General features: G+C 40.2%; 1 protein-coding gene and 2 pseudogenes across 11 annotated transcripts in view; 1 reads left to right on the plus strand and 2 right to left on the minus strand.

Moving 5' to 3' along the window:
• Nucleotides 1-26,701, minus strand: part of CSNK1G1 (casein kinase 1 gamma 1) — a 193,361-nt gene that overhangs the window by 157,556 nt on the left and 9,104 nt on the right. The window lies entirely within an intron of this gene.
• On the minus strand, nt 1,016-24,776 carry LOC101434789 (histone-lysine N-methyltransferase SUV39H2-like; annotated as a pseudogene).
• LOC111766109 (small nucleolar RNA SNORA44) lies at nt 10,778-10,893 on the plus strand (annotated as a pseudogene).

A 26,701-nucleotide genomic window follows, 5' to 3' on the forward strand; every position in this document is an offset into this window, starting at 1 on the left:
TGAACTCTACCTGTCCTTGGCAGTTTGATTCCTAGGTGCCTGGGCATGGCTCATTTTGAGTTTATCCTCTTTCAAGTTCCTTGGGCTTCTTGAAAGTAAACATTTTTATCTTTCATTAAATCTGGAAGGTTCAGAGATTAAAACGAAGCATTGGTGGATTGGCCCAGTGGTTAGGGCGTCCATCTACCACATGGGAGATCCGCGGTTCAAACCCCGGGCCTCCTTGACCCATGTGGAGCTGGCCCATGCGCAGTGCTGAAGCGTGCAAAGAGTGTCGTGCCACGCAGGGGTGTCCCCCGCGTAGGGGAGCCCTACGTGCAAGGAGTGCGCCCCGTAAGGAGAGCCGTCCAGCGCGAAACAAAGTTCAGCCTGCCCAGGAAATGGCGCCACACACTCAGAGAGTTGACGCAACAAGATGATGCAACAAAAAGAAACACAGATTCCCATGCTGCTGACAACAACAGAAGCGGCCAAAGAAGATGCAGCAAATAGAAACAGAGAACAGACAACCGGGGTGGGGGGGTGGGGAGGGAGAGAAATAAATAAATAAATAAATCTTAAAAAACAACAACGAAGCATTAATCAGAAATGCACTTGGAGAAAGACCTTAACCAAAAGGGGGAAATATTAAATAAAGAAAAGAAAGGTTTTTATCAAAGTGAGTCAGGAAGTCATACAGGAGGTTACACTTATGCAGGCCTCAGGCAGATTTCACAAACTGCCACAGTAAAGAAATCCTCAAGCAAAAGTGCTCCTGAGGATGTCTACAGCATTTAGACACAGGGAACATAATAAAACCAGTGAAGGAAGGAAGGGAGGGAGGGATGGCGCTCCTAAGGGATCTAGGGATGTCTGGACACCACAGCAAGCCACGCAGCCTCAAGAAATCAACACCCTCAGATGGGTCCTATCTGGGAATATATAAAAATCTATTTCCCCAATATAACATAGTTATACTCATTTATAATTCCCCTAATCATGATTCTTCTACTCCTCTTATTTGAGCCTATAATTTTCAGTGCACCTGCTTAAGTATATTTCTCAGAGACTTAAATCTGACTCTCTTTTTCACTGGGCTGTGGTCAGTAGAATCTGAAGATACATCTCTAGAACCTTTCATTTGGTAATCAAAAGTCAACTCTTCTCCAACATTTATGGTTCTTATGGAAAATAATACTAGTTGGGGAAGAAATATATCAAGATTATCAATGAAAACACTGAATATCAAGATTAGGGTCACAACTGTGATTCACAAAATGAAACATTTCCTTATCATACTGCATCCACTGGAAACTCATCTGATTCAAATACCTCCAGATCAGAGGTATACAATTCCTTTGCTGTCAAATAACTGTCATTATCTTTCAGCTTCTTCACTTGTGATTACCTCTCCAACATATTCCATGATGAGCTCATTCTTTTAATCTTCACAAGGTTTTTATACCCCAGCCACAGCCACTGTTTGAAAGATGAAAGGGAATACTGTGTGCCTTTTTTAACAATCCTACTGGGGAAGCCAAGCCCAGAACACCACCTTGAGTTGCAGTCATAGAAGGTAGTGTCAGGAGGGATTTTAATTTGTTGGTTTATATTATAAGCCAAAAGACGTTCAGCTTCAGCAGGACAATATTTCTCAAAGCAGCAGAGTGTGCAGGAACATCCAAAGGTGACTTCATTTACAAACCTGATTCTAAGAGCTGGCTTGTATTCATTAATGTAGTCTGAAGGCAGGTCCCTCTAAATCAATATTATTTTCAGCAAATATCATTCCTTTTTGACTCTTTCTTCTATTGAGCTCCTCTTGCCATCTCTGCAGAGTTATCCTTTATTTAGTCTTCTTTACAATGTATTCAGCAGTGGCACATTTAAGAGCTTTGTTATTATCTTTCAGTGTTACTCCTTTATCTTTTATTTTTTTACTTTTAAAAAAAAAATTTATCCCCCACATATCCCAGAGGGTTCACTTGCCTGTCTACTCATTGGTTGCTCATCTTCACCAGGAGGCACTGGGAACTGAACCCAGGACCTCCTACATGAGAGGTGAGTGCCCAAAGGACTGAGCCACATCCGCTCCCCATGGGCTACGGTGTCTGAGGACTTTTGGCCTCTGCTTGTTGTGGCAGGGGCAGCGTCTAGCTCTGTTGCAGGAGGTGGCATCTGCTCATCTTCTTTTAGGAGGCACCAGAACCCAAACCCAGGACCTCACATGTGGTAGGCAGGCACCCAAGTGGTTGAGCCACATCAGCTTCCCTTTCTTTACCTAAGATAAATAGTTACAGTTGTCAGAGAATTGCTGAAGTAGTTAACGGACACTTCAGATTTTGCAAAGGTTCCCAAGTATTTGTAGGTTCTTGCCATCCTTACCATTTTATGAGTTTATATGCCATATCCTTAGGATGCCTTGGGCCAGGCTACGACCATCTTGCAGACTCCCATTCAAAATGGTGCAGGTTGTGGATTCACCTGTTTTCACCCCACAGCAGGTTCAGTCAGGAAACTGCCCTACATTTTTTAAATTTTTTATTTTTTATTGATTTTGTAAAAATATTACATTTAAAAAAAAATTATATGAGGTCCCATTCAACCCCACCACCCTCACCCCATCACTCCCCCTCCCCATCAACACTCACTCCCTTCATCATGACACATCCATTGCATTTGATAAGTACATCTCTGGGCATCTCTGCACCTCATGGTCAATGGTCCACATCATGGCCCATACTCTCCCACATTCCATCCAGTGGGCCCTGGGAGGATTTACAATGTCCGGTGATTGCCCCTGAAGCACCATCCAGGGCAACTCCAAGTCCCAAAGGCGCCTCCACATCTCATCTCTTCCTGCCATTCCCCATATCCATCAGCCACCATGTCCACTTTTCCCATTCCAGTGCCACCTTTTCTCTGTGGGCCTTGGATTGGTTGTGTCTGTTGCATCTCCATGTCAGGAGGAGGCTCAGATTCCACATGGATACTGGATGCAATCCTCCTGCTTTCAGTTGTAGGCACTCTATGCCCTACATTTTTTAAGCTTTTTCTTGATTTGGTACATATAATTGGCTTCTGTTATTGCATACAGACTGATAATCCTTGTCTTTTAACTAGAGCATTTAACCCACTTACATTTATTATGATCACTGACATATTTGGTCTTATTTCTACTATATTATTTTGTTCTATCTCTTTGTTCTACCATTTGTTTCTTTCTCCTGTTTTTTGTTTTGTTCTGTTTTTCCCTACTCTATTTTAGGCCCCCTGCCTCCATTTTGCCTTCTGGGTTAAATTTCATTATTTTAAGGGATACTCTGGAAATTTTTAAATTCACATTTAACTTAAAGTACATTAATAAGTTTCTTACTGTCTTCTCAATCATCTACATCTTAAATTCTTATTAGAGGTTGCCTAAATTTCCAATAGCTGTTGCAACAATTATTACAAATTGTGTGGCTTCAAACAAAGCAAATTCATTGTCTTGACCTCCAGAACTGCAACTGGAAAATTATCTTTGGTAATTCTTTGTACTTTGAGGTGATGTTCCCCCAGCAAGGATTTGGACTCATTTCTATCTGATGTCCGGGCATAATACCAAGCTATAATCACTTAAAACAAGTTTCTGCTTGGAGATTTTTTTGAAATCACACAGGTAGTGAGTGGGGTCCCAAACTTCTGTGAAGCCATGTTTTTAATTATCAATGTTCAGCTCTAATTTCTTATTCACTCTATTTACAGCCAAGGCTGAGTGGGATAAGTTTAACTCTCTCTTTTTGCTAGGCTGATTTTGTTCTGGTTCTTCCCTTTGTAGAAGGTATATAAGCCTTTTGGAGGTTCTGATTTTAGGAAGGTATATCTCTGGTCTCACTCCCTGCGTTGCATGGATCCTCTCCTTTGTCTCTGGAGTCCCATGTGTACCTCTTTAAAATTAATTAATTAATTTATTTATTTATTACCCCACCCCACCTTCCCATCACTTACGCTTGCTATCTGCTCTCTGTGTCCATTCCCTGTGTGTTCTTCTGTGTCAGCTTGTCTTTTCTTCTCATCTTCTCTTTAAGAGGCACCAGGAACAAACCGTGGGACCTTCTAACATGGGAAAGAGGCACTCAATCACCTGAGCCACCTAGTTCCCGTGTTTGTTGTGTCTCTCACTGTCTCTCCTCTGTGTCTCTTTTTGTTGTGTCATCTTGTTGTGCCACCTCTCTGTAACATGGAAGCCAGCTTGCTTTTCACCAGGAGGCCCCAGGAATTAAACCCAGGACCCTCCATATGGTAGAGGGAAGCCCAATTGCTTGAGCCACATCGCTTTTGCATGTGTACCTCTTAAACTTGAAACTACAAGTCTTCTAGAATTGGCAGATGCTCTTAGGGCAGCAGTCATTCAGCACTTGCATACCTCTCTGAACTTGGCTCTCTCTCTTTTATTTAGCTTACTTTCTGGCCAGTTCAACTGTGAGTTTTTTTTTTCCCCTTCCATAAATCCATGAATTTTAGATGTTTAAAAGTAGGAAGATTTTGTTTTTCTTTTAAGGATTATCTTGTTTCCCATATCATAAGAAATAAAGTAAACGGCACCAATTCCTAACAGATTATACAAACAAGATTGTTACATGAGTGGTTCTGAAATTATAACTTCCCTATACATTTCATTTCTTTATTCTTCTCTTCATCCACTCCTTCAAAGTTCCTTTTAAAGGGGTATCCTTTACCAAATCTAAATAAAGGATGTCTTTATTTAGATTTGGTAAATAATACTTCCTCTAAATAAGTAGTATTTTCCAGTCTTTGCCACCCATCCTCAAGGTCCGTAAATTTCTCCAATATCTGTAACTTTTATGATGTGGCTTTATAGACTATAAAAATGGACTTACGATATTATTACCAAATAATAAAACTTATATATACTACAGACAAACACAAGTACAAGTAAGAATATATAATAGAAATGATTTATGTGTTAAGGTGGTGAAATTCTCATTCATTTTCTTTTCAATTTTAAATTGTTATTTTCATTATATTACATACACAATAAAATAAAAACTACCACCATTTTTAACTGGCTATCTTCCCTCTCCCATTCTTGTCTGAACAATTATTCAAATATGGCTCCTTAACTCAACCACGTCAACCACTCTCTCATGTTATTGCTTCAGGATGATGGTAAATATCTGTGAATAGCCATGGTATTGTTTCAGGATGTTGGTAAATATCTGTGAGTAGCCAAACAATCACTATAGAGTATGTCACCCTACAGTTTGTATTTCAATAGCTATAGAGGGGAACAGATGTAGCTCAAATGGTTGAGCACCTACTTCCCACATATAAGGTCTCAGGTTCAAACCCTGGTACCTCCTAAAAACAAACAAATGAACTAACAAAAAAAACCAACCCAGGAAAAGCCCAGGTAGCTCAATGACTGAGCATCCGTTTCCTACATATGAGGTTCCAGATTCAATTCAAAGTCCCAGTACCTAAAAAAAAAAAAAAACTACAGAAAGGCAACTCACTTTTTGTGGCTATCGGAAATAAGCCAGAGTATTTATTATGATAAAAACCAAAGTTTTTAATGTAATTAAAAAAATAATAATAAATAAATATTAAAAAAAAACAAAAACCAAAGGAGCTAGGAATTCTAGGTCCTAATATCACAATCTGTCTATGAAGGGAATCAGGCTGAAATCACTAACAGGTAAATGACTATTATTTCAATGCACTTCCTCTTATTAAAGAAGGAAGTCAGAATGGTTTCACAAGATAGAGGATGGAGAAAACACAATGATTCACAGAAGGCTTCAAATGGTAAAGCAATGTATAGAGAATCCAGGGAAATAGTAACCTTTTGACTGCAGTTCAATTTCTTTATTGGCAAAATAAAAATGACCACCACACAAAAACAACAAATCTGGTCTGATAGGATTGTGGGACAATCTTGTAGCTAATACTCTTTCCCTTCATCCTTTTTCTTCCTGTAAGCAGTTTCAAAGCAGTGTGTGGAAAGGAAGAGATAAGTAGGGAAGGAAAATGAATAGACAAGATACCAATAGCCTGGAAAGGCTGTGTCTCCTCATATCCACATGGAAAGCTTAGAAGTTTCTCCTTTACTTCTTGTGCTCAGGCTTGTTTGTCAGTTTAGCTTTATTTGTTACTATTGCAGATAGACTCAGACACCTTTTCTTTTTGTGACTCTTTACAAAATTCACAAGAATTCATTACGTTTTCTGGGTCTGCCCACAGTAATGAAAAAAGGTAAACTGGAAAACAATCCAAAGGAATAAAACAAAAATTATCTGCAAGCTGCTTTTTAGCTGCCAATCTAGATCGCCAAGTACATTAGTTAGAAAGTCTGACTGTGAAATAGCCCTTCAACTGAAAATCCAGTGAAAATATTACGTAGATAATATTTGAGAGAAGATGAGGAGGTTTCCAGCTAACTCTGTATTCAATACCATAACACTAAAATTGAGACTCGCTTATCACTTTCACTTTGAAATTTGAAAAGCACTGAGTAAGTAAAGGGAAGTGGATGTGGCTCAAGCAATTGGGCTCCTGTCTACCATACGGAGAGTCCAGTGTTCAGTTCCCGGGGCCTCCTGGTAAAGGCAAGCTGGCACGCACGACAAGCAGGCCCGAGTAGAGAGCTGGCCCATATGCAGGGCTGGCCCACAGGGAAAGTTGGCACAGCAAGATGATACAACAAAAAGAGACATCGGGGAGAGACAAGAAGAGACCAGGGAGCTGAGGTGGTACAAGAGATTGAGTGCCTTTCTCCCACTCTGGAAGGTCCCCGATCGTCTCCCACTGCCGTCTAAAGAGAAGACAGCAGAGAGAACAACACACAGCAAATGCACACCGAAAACAGACAGAAAGTTCAAAACAAAGATGTGTGTGTGTGTGTGTGTGTAAATAAATAAATACATGGAAAAAGAAGAAAAGAAAAGCACCGAGTAAGAAGGCTGTTTCTTTTTAAAGCCAAGAAAGGCACAATGGGGGTGAGGGGGTGGGAGGGACAACAAAAAACTAATGGGTCCACAATAAAGAAGGAAAAACATTAACTGTATTTTAAAACCACTTTGTAAAGCATTAATTAAAACAACCTTTCTCAAGTAGCTTGCTCAGAAGTCAAACATAAGGGAGGGAGAAAATCTAACATGCCCACAGGATTCCATTACCTGAGCCAAATTTAATTATCAAGACAGTGTAATGAAACTCAATGACTGCATAAAAGTCCATGTGAAAAACAAAGCTTTATAATTCTGAAACAGGAAAAATACTATAATTCAAAAGACAACTAGAGGGAAATGACAACTGTGTTTCACCTGCCCTTTTCCTTCTATAGAACCTTTGTAATCATAAATCATTTTAGTCATCAGCTATATTTTATAAGTTCCATTCTTAAGAACTAGAGGACAATGTCTGATATCGGATATTTTTAAAGAGCTTAGGAAAACGTGACATCATTAAATTTTAAAAAACACAAAACTTTTTTTTTTAAAGATTTATTTACTTATTTTTATTTCTCTGCCCTTCCGCTCCCCCCCCCCAGTTGTCTGTCTCTGTGTCCATTCGCTGTGTGTTCTTCTGTGTCCACTTGTATTCTTATCAGCGACACTGGAAGTCTGTGTCTCTTTTTCTTGTGTCATCTTGCTGCGTCAGCTCTCGGTGTGTGTAGTGCCACTCCAGGGCAGGTTGCACTTTTTTCACGTGGGACGGCTCTCCACACGGCATGCATTCCTTCTGCATGGGACTCCCTTACATGGGGGACACCCCTGTGTGGCATGGCACTCCTTGCACACATCAGTACTGTGCGTGGGCCAGCTCACCACATGGGTCAGGAGGCCCTGGCTTTGAACCCTGGACCTCCCATGTGGTAGGCAGATGCTCTATTCATTGAGCCAAATCTGTTTCCCGCAAAACTTTCTTTTAATGAATATTTCAAGAATAAAATTACTAGCATATCAATCTTCAGACTCATCTTATTTTTTCTTTACCAGTTATTATTCTTATCCACCTTACCTTTCTATAGTTTTCCAGTTAGCCTTTATCTTGTTCTACCTTCTAATCTATTCATGCTTCTAGCAAACACAATTCTAATCAAACAGTTTTTTAAAATACACATGCAGGGAAGCAGATTTGGCTCAGCGGATAAAAGCATCCACCTACCACAGCATTCAAACCCAGGGCCTCCTGACCCATGTGGTGAAGCTGGCCCACGCGCAGTTCTGATGCGCACAGGGAGTGCTGTGCCATGCAGGGGTGTACCCTGCATAGGGGAACTCTACACGCAAGGAGTGCACCCTGTAAGGAGAGCCACCCCATGCGAGAAAAGTGCAGCATGCCCAGGAGTGGGCTGCACTCGGAGAGCTGACGCAGCAAGATGACACAACAAAAAGAGACAAAGAGCCCCAGTGCTGCTGACAAGAATACGAATGGACACAGAAGAACACACAGCAAATGGACACAGAAAGCAGACAACGGGGTGGGGGGGGGGGGTGGGGGGCAGGGAAGGGGAATGAAACAAAAAAACAAAAACAAAAATCTTAAAGAAAAAAATTATGAGTATTCTCACAGAGGTATTTACATATGGTTTAACTATAACTTTTCTATAATGTAAAAAGTTTTTACAATGATCACATATGAAAGTCACCTAAATGTGAAAAAAGAAATAAAAACAAAAACCTTGTCCCTATCCTCAAAAACTGACAAAATACCAAGATATTGCTAAGAAAAAAGGTACTTTTAAACAAGAAAAAACAAATTGTACATAATACATTTTATTTTATAACAACAGAATAAAAAACTGTTAGCATATTTAAGAGAATTTAAAGGAATACACACTAAAATGTGTTAAATGTCTCAATGGAGGTAAAATTACAAACACCTCCACTTTGTTGCAAATTTCTACAATGTTGGTACTTTTTATAATGGATATATTTTACCTCTGTAAACAACTTACAATAATAGAAAGTCTTTTAGTCTGATACCTCAAAAAGTTACCAAATGACCCAGTGATCGTACATTCTATATAAAAACACCAAAAAGAAATGAGATCAGGGAATTAGCCATTTGTACAACAAAGTTCATAGCATTATCTTTTTTTTTAGATTTATTTATTTATTTCTCTCCCTTCCCCCCCCCACGCCGGTTGTCTGTTATCTGTGTCTGATTGCTGCGTCTTCTTTGTCCGCGTCTGTTGTTGTCAGCAGCACGGGAATCTGTGTTTCTTTTTGTTGCGTCATCTTGTCGTGTAAGCTCTCCATGTGTGCGGCGCCATTACTGGGCAGGCTGAACTTTCTTTCACGCTGGGCGGCTCTCCTTACAGGGTGCGCTCCTTGTGCATGAGGCTCCCCCGCGCAGGGACACCCCTGCATGGCAGGGCACTCCTTGCACGCATCAGCACTGCGCATGGGCCAGCTCCACATGGGTCAAGTAGGCCCGGGGTTTGAACTGCGGACCTCCCATGTGGTAGACAGACGCCCTAACCACTGGGCCAAGTCCGCCGCCCATAGCATTATTCACAATAGCCAAAAGGTGGAACTCAAGTGTCCATCAAGAATAAACAAAATGTGGTACCCAATAGAATATAATTCAGCCATAGAAAAAGGCATGAAGTTCTGACACGTGCTACAATGTGGATAAACCCTGAAAACAATTATGTAAAGTGAAATAAGCCAGACGTAGGACAAACATTGTATGATTCCACTTACAGAAAATATTTAGAATAGGCAAATCCATAGAGGCAAAGTAGATTAGAAGTTACCAGGGACTGGGAGGAGAAGAATTGGGTAATTATTGGATAATGGGGTCCCAGAGTTTTTCTTTGGCATGAAGAAAAGGGTTCTGATATGGATGGTAATGGTAGCACAACACTGTAAAAGCAATTAATGCACTGACATATACTTAAAAATAGGTAAAATGGCAAATTTTATGTAACATATGTTACCACAGTAAAAGAAAATAAAAAAAAAAAATATAGTAGTTACTTGTTAGAACACATTATGTCAAAGTTAATGCTATTTTAACTTTTATAGTTGGAGTTCTTAACCTTTTTTGTTTCACAGCTCCCTTTGCCAGTCAGGTGAAAACCACACACCCCTTACTAAGTCCACACTATATTGTGTATTATTTAATAAATATATCACACTCACACCAACACATCCCCACAAGAATAACGTTTTTTAGAATTTCAATTCAAGCTCATGTACCCCTTGTTAAGAACCCCTTAATGTGATATTGCAATTAAAATATACTGAATTCAGAATGCTATAAAACTAATAATCATGTACATGCAGTAGTTCTTAACAACATATTTGATGATTCTGTACATCCAATTCAACACCTTAATATACTTTAGTATCCAAAGAAAACCGCAAGAAAACCAAAGGCACACACAGTGGCAAAAAGGGAAGCATGTAGAGGAACTAAACATAAGAATGGAACTAAGGATTAAAAATTCTGAATTCATGTACAAACCAGCGATCCAAGTCAACATTTATCTCATCTGTCTCAACCACATATTGCTATGAATATTCAAATATAAATGATAAAAGTGAAAACAGAATTAAAACAAAAATTTTGAACCAAAGAAAAAGAATTCATTGTCCAAACCTGGTCTGCAAAGACAAATCCCAATGGCCCTGAAATCAGTACTGGTAAGAGTGACAACTTAAAAGATTTGAAAAGTATGTTTGTGGGAGGTGGTATTTTAATACCAAGGATGAAACCTCAGTTTAATCACAGATGAGTGCATAAAGAGGTTTATGCTGTCAGTACTGGCCTAACAAAAGGGAAGTCAAATTTCAAGCGTGGCCAAAGGATCTCAAACTGCATGCTAGAGCAACCTGGGGAGACTATGAGTCCAAGTCAACATAATACTTACAACTGACACCCAACTTCACTATAATGTGTCAGGACCTAGGCTACAAGCATCTAAGTCCAGGTGTTTCCATCAGCTTCCACAGGGTTAATATGTTCACACTATTATTTTTCTGGTTAGCTCTGAGTTTCCCAGCAGTGTTAACAAGTCTGAAATTACCGGCGTGTTGCTGGGCATATCTGTGTTATCAGTAAAGCTATTTACATCTGTGATTATGGGTCTAGAGCTGGGAGAAGCACTGTGGGAAGAGGCAGGCTAAAAGGCACCTAGCTCATTATCTGCTGGAAGTGAAAGCAGAGACCTTTGCTTTTTTTTTTTTTTAGGAGGTACTGGGGATTGAATCCAGGAACTCGTACATGGGAAGCAGGTGTTGAACCACTGAGCTACATCTGCTCCCTCCAGGGAGCACTGGTTTTTTTTTTTCATCTGATTGTTTTGTTTTTAGGCGGTTCTATGGATCAAACCTGGGATCTCATACATGGGAAGCAGGCACTCAATCACTTGAGCTACATCTGCTCCTTGACCTTTGCTTCTTATTTCCTGCTGAACCCCTAGTATCTTGCATGACAGCAATCAATAAAAGACTACTGGATGAAAAAAATGTTTCTTAAAGAGGATAAAGCACAGCCTTGCCTATGAAGTGATTAAAAATGTGAATTTCAGGATCAAAACATAATGGCTAGGGAAGCAGCTGTGGCTCAATCAATGGGACTCCCGTCTACCATATGGGAGGCCCTGGGTTCGTGTCCCAGGGCCTCCTTGTGAAGGCAAGATGGCCTACACCTGCGGAGAGCTGACAGGCCCCTACCTGTGGAGAGATGACAGCCCGCACCCACGCCCACAGAGAGCTAGTGCAGCAAGATTACGCAACAAAGGGAGTCAAGCAGACACAGAAGAACATGCAGCGAATGGACACAGAGGAGACTGCAAATAAGCCGTAAAAGGGGGGTGGGGCGCGGGAATAAATAAATAAACACATCTTAAAAAAAAAAACATAATGGCTAAAGATGACAGACTAGAAAGACCCATTAGTCAGGCAAAGGGATGCTAATTCAAAATACCAGAAATTGTTGGTTTTTATAAAGGGTATTTATTTGGGGTAGGAACTTACAGATACCAGGCCATGAAGCATAAATTACTTCTTTCACCAAAGTCTATTTGGAGCAAGATGGCTGCTGACGTCTGTGAGGGTTTAGGCTTCCTGGGTTCTTATGTTCCTGGGGTTTTCTTTTCTCTGGGTTCAAGGTTCCTTCCTTCCCGGTGCTGGCTTCTCTTTCCTCTGGGTGCTGACTTCCCGGGGTTCTAGCTTAAGCCCTCAGCATCAACTTCCAACATCAAAACTCCAACATCAGAAAACCCTCAACTCTGTTCTTTGTCATGCCTTTTATCTGTGAATCCCCACCCACCAAAGGGTGGGGACTCAACACCATAATCATAACTGAATCATGCCCAGGTACAGACTAGATTACAAACATAATCCAATATCTATTTTTGGAATTCATAACCATATCAACTGCTATAACCCGGGACTCTGTTTACTCAAAAAAAAAAAAAAACCACCTAGATAGGCAGAAATGGCCTGGAAAAAAATCTTCCAGGGTTTAAGACAAGAGGGGAAGAATGGACATTGCCCAGAAGAGAGAGGGGCATAGGAAAAGAACTGCAACAGCAAAACTGTGCGTTAAAAGCCACAGCTGCCAGCAACCTCCCCTGCCCTATAGGCACTTTTGAATTCTCAGGTCTCAGGGACAGTGGCTACAGACAATGGGGGCCCCAGGGACCCACCCACCTTCCCTGGGAAGGGGAGAGAGAAGAAAATGACCTAAGGCTGACTCAACTTTTGACTCACAAATTTGGTCTGCTGTGCCCCACAAGCCATTCTAGGTCAGGTGGGGCCATGCCATTGTTTGCCTGGAAGCCAGCAAGGGAATGAAGAAATTGGACCCTCTCAATCTTCCTCTTTACTGAGGGCAACTGCTTGTTGAGGACAAAGAAGGGAGTGGAATTATTTCCTACCTGGCAAAAGGAACAATACTGCCACCAAAGGTTGGTGAACTATCCCTGAGAAGTCTGAGTTACCAGGCTCTTAGACTCTAGGCAGGAACCTCTTTCATACTTATCTAGTCCATGTTGCAGCAAGCACACTCCCACCAGGCACTGAACTGACAGGGTTGCCAAAGAGCGCCATCTCCTGGCAGACAAAAGAAGTGCATGAGAGGAACTTAAAAGTAAATAAACATTAGGCTTTTTCTGGCCTTTACAACCTCACCCTCACAGCCCTAGAAAGCAGGTCTGGAACCCACTACTGGGCCCAGGTCCCAGATTGACAAACTAACAGAGACAATTCTAACGACCCAGAACAGGTTGAACCAAGAACCAAAGAACAGTAACATAGAGCCTCCTACCACAAAATTCCTAAGAAAGAGAAAGAAATTGAACATTGAGTGAACTGACCATTATAATCAGATGCATAGACATCAGCCAAAAATTACAACCCATACTAAGAAAATGGAAGAAATAGCTCAAGAAAAGCAATATATCAAAGTCCCAGAAGAAACACAGCATTTTGAGACAAATAATCAAAGAGATGTGCACAAATTCCCAAAATCAAATTGATGAGTTGAAAAACAATTATGGCTGAAGAGATAACAACGGACATCAAGAACACACTGAGGGGGAAGCAGACTTGGCCCGGATGGGAGGTCCGCAGTTCAAACCCTGGGCCTCCTGGACCTGTGTGGAGCTGGCCCATGCACAGTGCTGATGCACTCAAGGAGTGCCCTGCCACACAGGGGTGCCCCCCGTGTAGGGGAGCCCCATGCGCAAGGAGTGTGCCCCGTAAGGAGAGCTGCCCAGCATGAAAGAAAGCTCAGCCTGCCCAGGAATGGTGCCGCACACAAGGAGAACTGACACAGCAAGATGATGCAATAAAAAGAGACCAGATTCCTGTGCTGCTGACAACAACAGAAGTGGACAAAGAAGAACATACAGCAAATGGACACAGAGAACAGACAACTGGGGGGGGGGAAGGGGAGAGAAATAAATAAAAACAAATCTTTGGGGGAAAAAAAAGAACATACTGAGTGGGCACCAAGAATTTGAAAACCTGACTAGAAAGGTAACGGAGCAAGTGTACAGCAAGTGCTTGAGCACCTTCTTTCCATATACACATGGTCCTGGGTTCAATCCCAGGACCAAACCAAACAAATAAACAAAAAAACAATTCTTATTGGGGAGCAGATGTAGTTCAATGGCTGAGAGCCTGCTTCCCACGTGAAAGGTACTGGATTCATTCTTTGGTACCTCCTTAAAAAAAAAAAAAGTAGCAGTGTTCACAAGAATAAAAGACATGGTAGATGAGATGAAAATATCCTAAATGGAGCAGATGTGGCTCAAGCAGTTGAATGCTTGCTTCCTGCGTGGGAGGTTCAGTTCCCAGTGCCTCCTAAACAAAAACCAACAAGCAAAACAAATGAAAAAAACAACTTGGGGGAGCCAATGTGGCTCACTGGTTGAGCACAGGCTTCCCACATTCAAGAACAAACAAACAAACAAAAACCAACCAACCAACAAAAAACCCTAGAGGCATACAACAGCAAACTCAAAATAGGAGAAGTGATAAAGAAGATAGAAGAGCTGAAATTAAAGGTAGAAAAGAACAGAAAGAGAAAAGAATAGAAAAAGTTGACTGAAGGGTAAGGGAGGTGAAAGATAACATGAAGTCCAATAACATATGTCATAGAGAGTTCCAGAAGGAGAATGGAAGGGAAAAGAGGTACAGTATTTGAGGAAATAGACGAAAATTTCCCAACTCTCAAGAAAGAAATGAACTTACATGTCCAAGAAGTACAGCACACCCCAATTAGAATAAATGCAAACAGATCTACATCAAGACACTACTACTCAGAACATCAAATGTCAAAGATAAAGAGAAAATTCTGAGAGCACAAGAGAGAAGCAAACCATCACAAACAAGGGATACCCAGCAAGACTTAGTTCAGATTTCTCATCAGAAACCATGGAGGCAAGTAGACAGCAGTATGATACAATTAGCATACTAGAAGAGAAAAACTGCCAGCTGAGAATTCTTTAGCCAACAAAACTGTCCTTCAAATAGAAGGTGAGTTTAAAAAAACATTCACAAACAGAAACTAAGAGAGTTCATAAAAAAGAATACACCTTTGTAGGAAATATTAAAGGAAGCCTTACAACCAGAAAGAAAAAGACAAGAGAGGGGCTTGGAGGAGAGTACAGAAGAAAGACCACCAGAAAGGGTAACAAAAGAGTAATAAGAAAGATGAAAGTATGATAAGACATATGAAAACCAAAGAATGAATAGTGAAAGTAAATAATGCATTTAAAGTAATATAAATGAAAAAATAAGAATAAAAAATAATGTAAATGAATGTGAATGGATTAAACTCCCAATCAACAGATATAGGCTGACAGAACGGATTTAAAAACATGAGCCATTCATATGCTGGCTCATGAGCCATTCTTGGAAAGAGACTCACCTTAGACCCAGGAATACAAAACAAATGGAAGTGAAAGGATGGAAAAAGATACTCCACCCAAACAGTTACCAAAAAAAAAAACAGAGGTGGCTATACCAATATTGGACAAAACAGACTTTAAATGCAAATTATGTATTAATGTAAAGGACAAACTACCAGAAAGAAATAACAGTCATAAATATCTATGCACCTAACCAGGTTGCCCCAAAATACATAAGACAAACCAACAAAACTGAAAGGAGAAACAGACATCTCTAAATCATAGTTGGAGACTTCAACACACCACTCACATCGTTAGATAGAACAACTAGACAGAAGATCAACAAGGAAACAGAGAACTTGAACAATATGATAAAACTGTTAGGCCTAATAGACATATACAGAATGCTGCATCTAAATTTAGCGATTTCTACATTTTTATGAAGCACACATGGACCTTTCTCCAGGATAGACCTGTTAGGGCACAATGCAGGTCTCAATAAATATAAAAGAATTGAAATTGTACAAAGCACTTTCTCAGAACATAATGGAATGAAACTGGAAATGAACAATAGACAAGAAAGGGGGAAATTCACAAATAAACATCACACTCCTGAACAATCAGTGGGTCAAAGAAGAAACTGTAAATGAAATTAGTGTATATATTAAGACGAAGGTAAAAGAGAACATAACTTATCAAAACTTAGGGGATACAGTGAAGGCAGTCCTGAGAGGGAAATTTATAGCCCTAAATGCTATATTAAAAAAGAAAAAAGAGCTAAAACCAAAGATCAAACTGAACAACAGGAGAAACTAGAAAAAGACCAGAAAAACAATCCAAAACACAAGCAAAGAAATATTAATAATAAATATTAGAACAGAAATAAATTGAGAACAAAAAAACAAGAAAAATCAACAAAACCAAACCTGGTCTTTGAGAAGATCAATAAAATTGACAAGCCCCTAGATAGACTAACAAAGAAAAAAAGAGAGAAGATGCAAATAAATAAGAAATGAAAGGGGCCAAGTTATGACTGACCCAACAGAAATTTAAAAATAAGAGGATATCATGAAAACCTGTATGCCAACAAAACAATCTAGATGAAATGGACAAATTCCTAGAAATGCACAAACAACCTACACAAGAAATACAAGAACTTTACAAAGCAATCACATTGAAAGAGATTGACTCCATCATCAAAAATCTCCCAGCAAGTGGACATGGCTCAACTGATAGAGCATCTGTCTACCATATGGAGGGTCCAGGGTTCAATCCCCAGGGTCTCCTGACCTGTGTGGTAACCTGGCCCACGCAGAGTGCTGCCAAGCACAAGGAGCTCTGTGCCACGTAGGGGTGTCCCCATGTAGGGGTGCCCCACATGCAAGGAATGCGCCCTGCAAGAAGAGCTGCCCCACATGAAAAAAGTACAGCCCACCCAGGAGTGGCACCCCATAAACAGAGAGCTGACACAGAAAGATGATGCAACAAAAAAGAGACAGTTTCCTAGTGCCGCCAGATAATGCAAGTGGACACAGAATAACACACAGCAAATGGACAGAGAGAGCAGACAACAGGGGGGAAGGAGAGAGAAATAAAAAATATATCTTTAAAAAAAAAAAAAAAATCTCCCAGCAAAGAAAAGTCCAGGACTAGATGGCTTCACAGGTGAATTTTACCAAGCATTTTAAGAAGAATTAACACCAACCCTGTTTAAACTCTTAAATTGAAGAGAAGGGAAAATTACCCAACATATTTTATGAAGGCAAAATCACCCTAATACCAAAGCCAGACAAAGACACTACAAGAAGAGAAAATTACAGATCAATCTCTCTAATGAATATAGATGCAAAAAATTCTCAACAAAATACTTGCAATTCGAATCCAACAGCATATCAAAAGACATATATCACAACCAAGTGGAATTTATTCCTGGTTGCAATGGTGGTTCAACATAAGAAAATCAAGTAATGTAATACACCAACAATTTTAAGTAAAAATCACATGATCATTTTGATTGACGCAGAAAAGACATTTGACAAAATCCAGCATCCTTTCTTGATAAAAACACTTCAAGAGATAGGACTAGAAGGAGAATTCCTCAATATGATAAAAAGGCATATATGAAAAACCCAGTCAACATTGTACTCAATGGGGAAAGGTTGAAAGCTTTACCTCTAAGAATGGAAACAAGACAAAAATGCCCATGGTCATCACTTTTATTCAACATTGCCCTAGAAGTTCTAAGTAGAACAATTAAAGGAGAAAAAAATAAAAGGCATCCAAATACAAAAAGAGGAAGCAAAACTTTCACTATTTGTGGATGACATGATCCTATATTTAGAAAATTCTGAAACGTCTAAGACAAAGCTACTTGAGCTAAAAAGAGTTCAGCAAAGTGGCAGGACACAAGATCAACACATAAAAATCAGTAATGTTTCTCTAAACTAGTATTGGGCAATCTGAGGAGGAAATCAGGGGAAAATTCCATTTATAATAGCAACAAAAAGACTCAAATACCTAGGAATCTATTTAACTGAAGAAGTAACAGGCCTATATGTAGAAAACTACAAAACAATACTAAAAGAAATCAGTGAAGACCTAAACAAACGGAAAGACTTTCTGTGTTCATGGATGGGAAAACTAAATACTATGAAGATGTCAATCCTACCCAATCTGATTTATAGATTCAATGCAATACCAGTCAAAATTCCAACAGCCTACTTTATAGAAATATAAAGTTAATTACCAAATTCATTTGGAAGGGAAAGTACACCCGAATAGCCAAAAGCATTCTAAAAAAGAAGAGCAATGTGAGAGGTATTTTACTGCCTGACCTTGAAACATATTATAAAGCTACAATGGTCAGAACAGCATGGTACTGGCATAAAGACAGATACATCAAAGAGTGGGATAGAACTGAGACCAGAGATAAACCTTCACATTTATGGCCAACTGGTTTTCAACAATCCTACCAAAAACCATGTAATGGGACAAAACAGTCCCTTCAACAAATGGTGCTGGGAGAACTGGCTATCCATAACCAAAACATGAAAGAGGACCCCTATCTCACTCCCTATATAAGAATCAACTAAAACTAGATCAAAGACCTAAATTTAAAAAGCCAGGACCATAAAACTACTGGAAGAAAGTGCAGGGAAACATCTTAAAGATTGTTTGTGGTAAGTGGTGGTTTCTTGGACATTATACCCAAAGCATGTGCAAGAAAAGAAATAAACTGGACCTCCTCAAAATTAAACACTTGTGCACTTCACAGGAGTTTGTCAAAAGGGGAAAAAGGCAGCAGACTCAATGAGAGAAAATATTTGGAAATCCCATGTCCAATAAGGGTTTAATATTCAGGATATATAAAGAGATGCTACAAAGCAACAATAAAAAGACAAATGACCTGATTAAAAAATGGAAAAAGGGGCGGCAGACTTGGCCCAGTGGTTAGGGCATCCATCTACCACATGGGAGATCCATGGTTCAAACCCTGGGCCTCCTTGACCCGTGTGGAGCTGGCCCATGTGCAGTGCTGATGCGCACAATGAGTGCCGTGCCACGCAGGGGTGTCCCCGCATAGAGGAGCCCCAAGTGCAAGGCATGTGCCCCATAAGGAGAGCTGCCTAGCGCAAAAGAAAGTGCAGCCTGCCTAAGAATGGTGACGCCCACACAGAGAGCTGACACAAGATGATGCAACAAAAATATACAGATTCCCGTGCTGCTGACAACAACAGAAGCAGACAAAGAAGAAGACGCAGCAAATAGACACAGAGAACAGACAACCGGGGATGTGGGGGGGAAAAGGAAATAAATAAATAAACCTTTTTTTAAAAAAATGGACAAAGGACTTGACAGGCATTTATCCAAAGAAGGAATACAAATGGCAAAAAAACACATAAAAAATGTTCACAGGAAACGGACTTTGGCCCAGTGGTTAGGGCGTCCGTCTACCATATGGGAGGTCCGCGGTTCAAACCCCGGGCCTCCTTGACCCGTGTGGAGCTGGCCATGCGCAGCGCTGATGCGCGCAAGGAGTGCCGTGCCACGCAAGGGTGTCCCCCGCGTGGGGGAGCCCCACGTGCAAGGAGTGCGCCAGTGAGGAAAGCCGCCCAGCGTGAAAAGAAAGTGCAGCCTGCCCAGGAATGGCGCCGCCCACACTTCCCGTGCCGCTGACGACAACAGAAGCGGACAAAGAAACAAGACGCAGCAAATGGACACCAAGAACAGACAACCAGGGGAGGGGGGGAAATTAAATAAATAAATAAATCTTTAAAAAAAAAAAAATGTTCACATCACTAATGATTGGGGAAATTCAAATCAAAACTACAATGAGGTATCATTTCACACCTATTAGAATGGCCACTATTAAAAAGACAGAGAACTACAAGTGTTGGGGAGGATGTGGAGAGATAGAAACACTTATTCACTGTTGGTGGGAATGTAGAATAGTACAGCCACAGTGGAGGACTGTTTGGCAGTTCCTAAAGAAGTTAAATATAGACTTGCACGTGACCCTGCAATACTACTACTGAGTATATACCCAGAAGAACTGAGAGCAGTGACACAAACAGACATCTGCATACTTATGCTCATAGCGGCGTATTTCATGATTGCCAAAAGTTGGAAATAACTCAGATGTCCATCAACCAATGAATGGATAAACTGTGGTGTAGTCATACATTGGAATATTATACAGCTATAAGAAGAAATGAAGTCATAAGGCATATGACAACATGCATGAACCTGGAAGGCATCATGTTGAGCAAAGCAAGCTAGACACAAAAGGACAAATACTGTACGACTATGTTAGTATGAACCAAATATATTGTATAACATATTGTAAGATTTAAAAAAATTTCATATGTATCCAGTACATTTAATTGAGAAATGTATGTTTTTGTTGAAGTATATTTTCTTTTCACTTTTAAATTATTTAGACTTTCAACCATTAAATGAACCAATTAAGCTAAGGGAAAAAAAGAAAACACACCAGAGGAGAGAACTTTGTCATTCTGATCTTGCCATGTGACAGAAAGGAGAAGCTCAAAACAGCTAAAACCCAGGGAGAGATGAGCCATTTGCCTGACAGTTTACAGGTGACCTTGAACTGATATAGAAAGCTTAAAGAAATGAGGCCTATGCCAGGAGTGAGAGGCAGCCCTGAGAGACAAGCCCTATATGTCAGCCTGCAGTAGAGCAAGAAGCCCAGAGGGGAAGGCTGAATCCTCCCAAAAATCAGCAACCGTCTTGCTTCAACATGTACAAGACTTTGGTGAGAAAGCAACCTTGAGTGGGACTCTTTAGGACCTTATAACTGTAAGTTTTTAACCCAAATAAATACCCTTTATAAAAGTCAACAGACTTGTGGTACTTTGCATTGGCACTTTGGCAGACTAATACACCAAGTCACTTGGACCTAAATAAAAAAGCAAATCAGAAAAACTGCCATTGGTTATTCCTCACAATCACTTTTACAAGATAGTTTCAAATGCTCTAAAGACCTGGCCCTACTACCCACTGTAAGCAATATTTCCCTTCTGATAATGCCAGACCCTTGCTCTCTGTCACCTACGATTAAAACTTCTCTTAGTTTTCTCCTTCTCCCTTGTTCTCTAGATGTTACTGTTTCTTCAAAAAAGGCTTTACAGGGAAGTAGACCTGGCTCAACTGATAGAGCGTCCGTCTACCACAGGGAGAGTCCAGGGTTCTACACCCAGGGCCTCCTAACGCATGTACGAACGGGTCCATGCACAGTGCTGCTGAGCACAAGGAGTGCTGTGCCACGCAGGGGTGTCCCCCGCATAGGGGAGCCCCATACGCAAGGAGTGTGCCCTGCACGAAAAAAGCACAGCCTGCGCAGGAGTGGCACTGCACACATGGAGATCTGATGCAGTAAGATGACACAACAAAAAGAGACGCAGTTTCCCGGTGCCGCCTGATAATACAAGCAGACACAGAAGAACACACAGTGAATGGACTGAGAGCAGACAATGGGGGCGGGGGTGGGAAGGGAGAGAAATAAATAAAATAAATCTAAAAAAAAAAAGAGGCTTTACAAGCAGAGATACTTGAGGTTGACATCCTAGTTACACCACTAACCATGGGTGTGGATCTCAGGTAATCTTCCTTTCTGTGCATCATTGCCTTATCTGCAAAATGGGAACAACGACACCTCAGGGTCTCACAGGGGCTTCCTGTGAGAATGAGAGCCGGAGTCCAAAGCATTTAGCTTTTTTTTTAACATATTTTTTATTACATATATACTCAATAAATGTAGCTATTGTCATCACTATTAGTACTATTCTCTGTTCCCATTGCTCCTTCTGGAGAACAGGCCCATCCCAGTGCTAGAGTATGTCCAAACCTGCTCACCTGGCTGCTTTCATTCTTTTATTTTTCTTTACTTTTAAAGAAGCTTTAGATTAGATAAATGTCAAATCAAAAAGATAGGGGATTCCTATATGCCCTACCCCCTCCCCATCCCATACTTTCCCCCATTAACATTTTTCGTTAGTGTGGAACATTTGTTACAATTGATGAACACATATTGAAGCAGTGCTACTAAGCATGGCCTATAGTTTACATTATGTTTTATGCTTTGCACTGCACAATTTTACAGTTTTTGACAAAATGTATCATGGCTTGTATCCATCATTGCAATTACCACACAGAACAATTATGATATCTCAAAAATGCCCCATGTTACACTTATTCTTCCCTCTCCCAACCCTCAGAACCTCTCGTGACCACTGTCTTTATACCAATGTTATAAGGTCTTCCATTACTAGGATAATAGTAAGTCAACTTCAGTCCATAGTTGCATTGCCCCCTCACATTGTTCATTCCTCTATCTTAAGGATTTGGGGGCGGGGGGGTGATGCCCAGTCTGCTTCCGACTGAGAGGGGTTTTTGATGCCATGGGGCAGATGGAAGGAGCTGTCTTGCTTGCAGTTGTAGATACTCTCCATTTTGGGGGATAGGCATTGTCCATCATCATCCTTTAGTTAGTTGTCCTGGGTGAGTCCGATGAACTGGAGAGTAGGTGTTGGCTGCAACTCTGCCCTGACTATAGTGTCTAAATGTCTCTAGAGCCCTCAGGGGCACCCCCACTTGAGGAACTGTTTTAATGTGACAGTCAGTGAGATCCTCCTGAGACAAGCATAAGTGTAATGTCTGGAATGACCTCTGGACTTGCTTTGAAATCTTAGTCATAAAAATTCATTTAATATTTTCCCCTGATGGTCTAAGTCTTTTTCCAAACTCATTGTTAGATGGCACTTGGTATTAATCCCTCAATGCCAGGGAGGCTCATTCCCAGAAGTCATGTCTCATATTGGGGGGGAAGTTATGGATTTTATATGCTGAGTGCTGAGCCTGGCTTGGAGAGAGGCCACATTTAAGCAACAAGGAGGCTTTCTCCTGAAACTCTTAGGCAATATATATTACTAGGCTAAGTTTTGATTTCACAAGAACAAGGTTCAAAAGTACAAGCATCAATACCAAGGGCCTGGCATAATGGTCTGTCCTCCTTTGCTAGGCACTGCTCATGTACTCTAGAGATTCTTGCCACTCTATTAGAGAATGCAGCAGGACTCCCCTAGATGGGAATTCAATATTCCTTCAGTTATTACGTGGGTCTCCACCCACTGAGACAACACCCCATGACCACAGGAACACATTCTATACATAGAGGCGTGCCCCAGGTGCACTCCTCTCCACATATGCCCCTACCACAGATGCAAACCTTCTGCAATCCAAAACCATCCCATAAACAAAGCCAAAACCAAAAATATAATATTTTAAAATTATATATTTTTTTATTTAAAAATAAAAAATACTATTTTTTGCATTGTGCCTTTCATCACCATATTTCTTTTATGTATACTGACAATTTCTTCGGTATATTCCCCCAGTATCCCCTTTTTTCCCCCACTTTATATAAAAGAAGCTTAAGGTTACAAAAAAGTCACAGAGAAAATATAGGGAATTCCCATATACCCCACTCCCCCACTCCACATCCTCCCCTATCAGTAACATCCTACATGAGTATGGTACATTTGTTACAACTGATGAACATATATTGAAGCATTGCTACTAACGACAATAAATGGTTTACATTACAGTTTACCTTTTGTACCATATACTTTCATAAGTTCTGATAAAATGTATAATGACCTGCATCTGTCATTGCAAGATCACAGAGAACAATTTCAAAGCCCCAAAGAGGCCCTATTTCCACTCATTTTTCCCTTTCCTTCCCTTCTTGGAACCCATGGCAACCACTAAGTTCCCATTTTTAAAGAATAAGGTTTATAGTTACATGCGTTAATATTGAGGGCTTGACATAATAGTTTGTTTTCTTTTATTAGGCACTACCTATGTACTCAAAATGTTTTTGCCCCTCTATTTAAGAACGTAGCAGGACTCCCCAGGATGGGAATCTAATATTTTCTTGTTTATTTTGTGTATTAGTCAACCAAAGAGGTGCTGATGCAAAATACCAAAAATGGGTTGATTTTTATAAAGGGTATTTATTTGGGGAAGGAGTTTACAGATACCAAGTCATAAGCATAAGTTACTTCCCTCACCAAAGTCTATTCACGTGTTGTAGCAAGATGGCTGCTGACATCTGCGAGGGTTCAGGCTTCCTGTGTTCCTCCCTTCCAGGGTCTTGCTTCTCTCTGGGTTCAGGGTTCCAGAATCTCTTCCCAGGGCTTGCTTCTTCCTGGGCTCAGGGTTTCTCTCTTCCTGGGGCTTGCTTCTGTTTCCTCTGTGAGCTTACTTCTCAGGATTCCAGCTTAAGGCTTCAGCATCAAACTCAAACATCAAAACTCCAACATCAAAAACTCACAACTCTGTCCTTTGCCCTGCCTTTTACCTGCGAGTTCCCACCCACCAAGGGGTGGGGACTCAATGCCCTAATGCTGTGGCCTAATCAAAGCCCTAATCATACCTTAACCATGCCCAGGTACAGACCAGATTACAAACATAATCCAATATCTATTTTTGGAATTCATAACCATATCAAACTGCTACATTGTGTTATCTCAACCCACTGAGATAACACCCTAAGCCAAGATGAATACACTCATATTCCACAGAAGCATGCCCCAGGTGCACCTTTTTCAACATATCCTCCCACCATCATGCCCTGCACCAATGACCGTCCACTGCCACATTTGCCAAATAAAACCATTCCCACCATTGTATTTCAACCTCAAATCTACAAATACCCAGAGTTCACCAGTTCCTTCATCCAGGCCTCCCCTCAGTTCCATGGATAGTCCAACCCAGTCCTCCCACCCTGCTCACCCTTACATTACAGCACCATCAACTCCACTCACATCCCTGCACCACCATCACCCTCCTCCACTGCCAAACCATCCCCTTCCACCTTATCATGGATTCTGCCCATATTGAGCTTTGTCTCACCCCACTCTACTTACTTCCTGTTAATTGAAAACCTGCCTTCATTCTTATCTTTTAGTAGTCCAGAGGATTCTACACATCACCATCACATTTACCTTTCATAATCACATACTCAGTTTGCTTAAAACACAAACACAAATCTTCTCAAAGTTTAAAAACCATTCTTACTACCATAGGAAATCTAACTTCCTCTGCCTGACTTATATTATCTTCTTTTAAGAGCTGTATTCAAACTTTAGTGTACCTCAGAATTATCTGGAGTTCTTTTTAAAATACAGATGGTTGGGCTTCACCCCCAGTGTTTCAGGAACAGTAGGTCAGGAGCATGGCCTGAGAATCTGCATTTTCAATAAGTTTCCAGGTGATGCTGATGATGCTGGTCCATGAACCACACTGTACTCCTCTAAAATGTGACTCCATTTACCCTCCCTAAACTTATTTCTCCCTACTCCCTAACACACATTGCTTTGTTGGAATTAGTCTTTTCAAAGGCTATGCCTATTTCTCGTTCCCTATTTATCTGTTCTGCCCTAAAACACTATCTTCCCTTAAAACACTATCCAAAACCTACCCATCCTTTAAGTCTGTTATTCTCAACACAGCCTGTACATTAGTCACCTGCGGAAGCTGTTAAAAATATATGTAGATGCTCCACCCCAGAATTTCAGAGTCAACTGATCCTGAATAAGTTTCCGCAAGTGATTCAAATGAATAGCCAGAGTTGAGATCCACTACTTTAACTTCAATCTCCTTCCCAAAGAACCATTAACACCCATCGAAATTTCTTCCATCTAAATTTCTATAATATTCACAGATATCATCAAGTTTGCCCTTAGCTACATATCTGATTGTGTTGCTCTCTACTTTTCATTTTAAGTCTTGTTTCTATTACTGATGGGTAAAGTAGAGGCTGTATCTTCAATTTCTATATTCCTAAAGCACTAGTATGGTGATGAATACACAGTAGGAGCTCTAATTATTTCTTCATTGACTATGAATTAGAATTAGAATTTAGAGCCTTAAAATATTTCTAATTTTTGTGCTTTAATACAGTTCTGCAACAATCTCATTTTGTTATGGTGGGTGAGTCACTTAACTCCATCTTTCCCCAATAAATAAATTGGAAGATATATTAATACATCAAAATGCTGTGGAGAATAAAATGATTAATAACACCATAAACAACTTCACAGCTGCTTTCTTAAGCAAGTGGCCTTTGCTAAATCCATTAAGGAGTGTTTTGAAACAGTTAAAGAGAATCAAAACAGATGTATTTAAAGATGCTAAAGCTCTGAATAGTATGATGATTTGTTTTTCTCAACAGATGTGCATCCTTCAAGCCCTGAATTCACCAGACGCATATTAATCCGTACTTTCAGTTTTTACATAACATTCCACTCTAGTTTTATAAATACACCACCATATGAAAGCAATATTCCATTATTTGCTTTATGGCATTAAATATTGACAGATTATGACCACTGTGCAAAAAAAAAAAAATACATTAAGATTCTTAATAATGCAGCCAAATGTGCACTTGCTAAATATAGACTATAATATAGACTGTAATATCTTCACCATTATTTTTGAATTGGCCAAATTCTATCTACAATGTGGAACATAAAAAAACTTTCTTTAAACTAAAGATCAAGAGACACCTAGTATCTAAAAGAAATACACTAATTTAACACTTTACACATTAACTAGGAATTCAATAAATATTTGAATTCTAAGAAATACTACAGTAGCTTAATAGTCCACCTAAATTTCCTGGAAAATTTACTTCTTATAAAAATCATAATTTCCTTATTAACTAAAATGAAAGAATTAGTGTAGGCATATCAGAAATGGAACTGGACTGGGAGTCAGGAACTGGGTTCAGTGTGTCTCTTTAACTAGCTATACAATCTT

Source organism: Dasypus novemcinctus, chromosome 3 (assembly GCF_030445035.2).
Source record: "Dasypus novemcinctus isolate mDasNov1 chromosome 3, mDasNov1.1.hap2, whole genome shotgun sequence".
NCBI classification, from domain to species: Eukaryota; Metazoa; Chordata; class Mammalia; order Cingulata; family Dasypodidae; genus Dasypus; species Dasypus novemcinctus.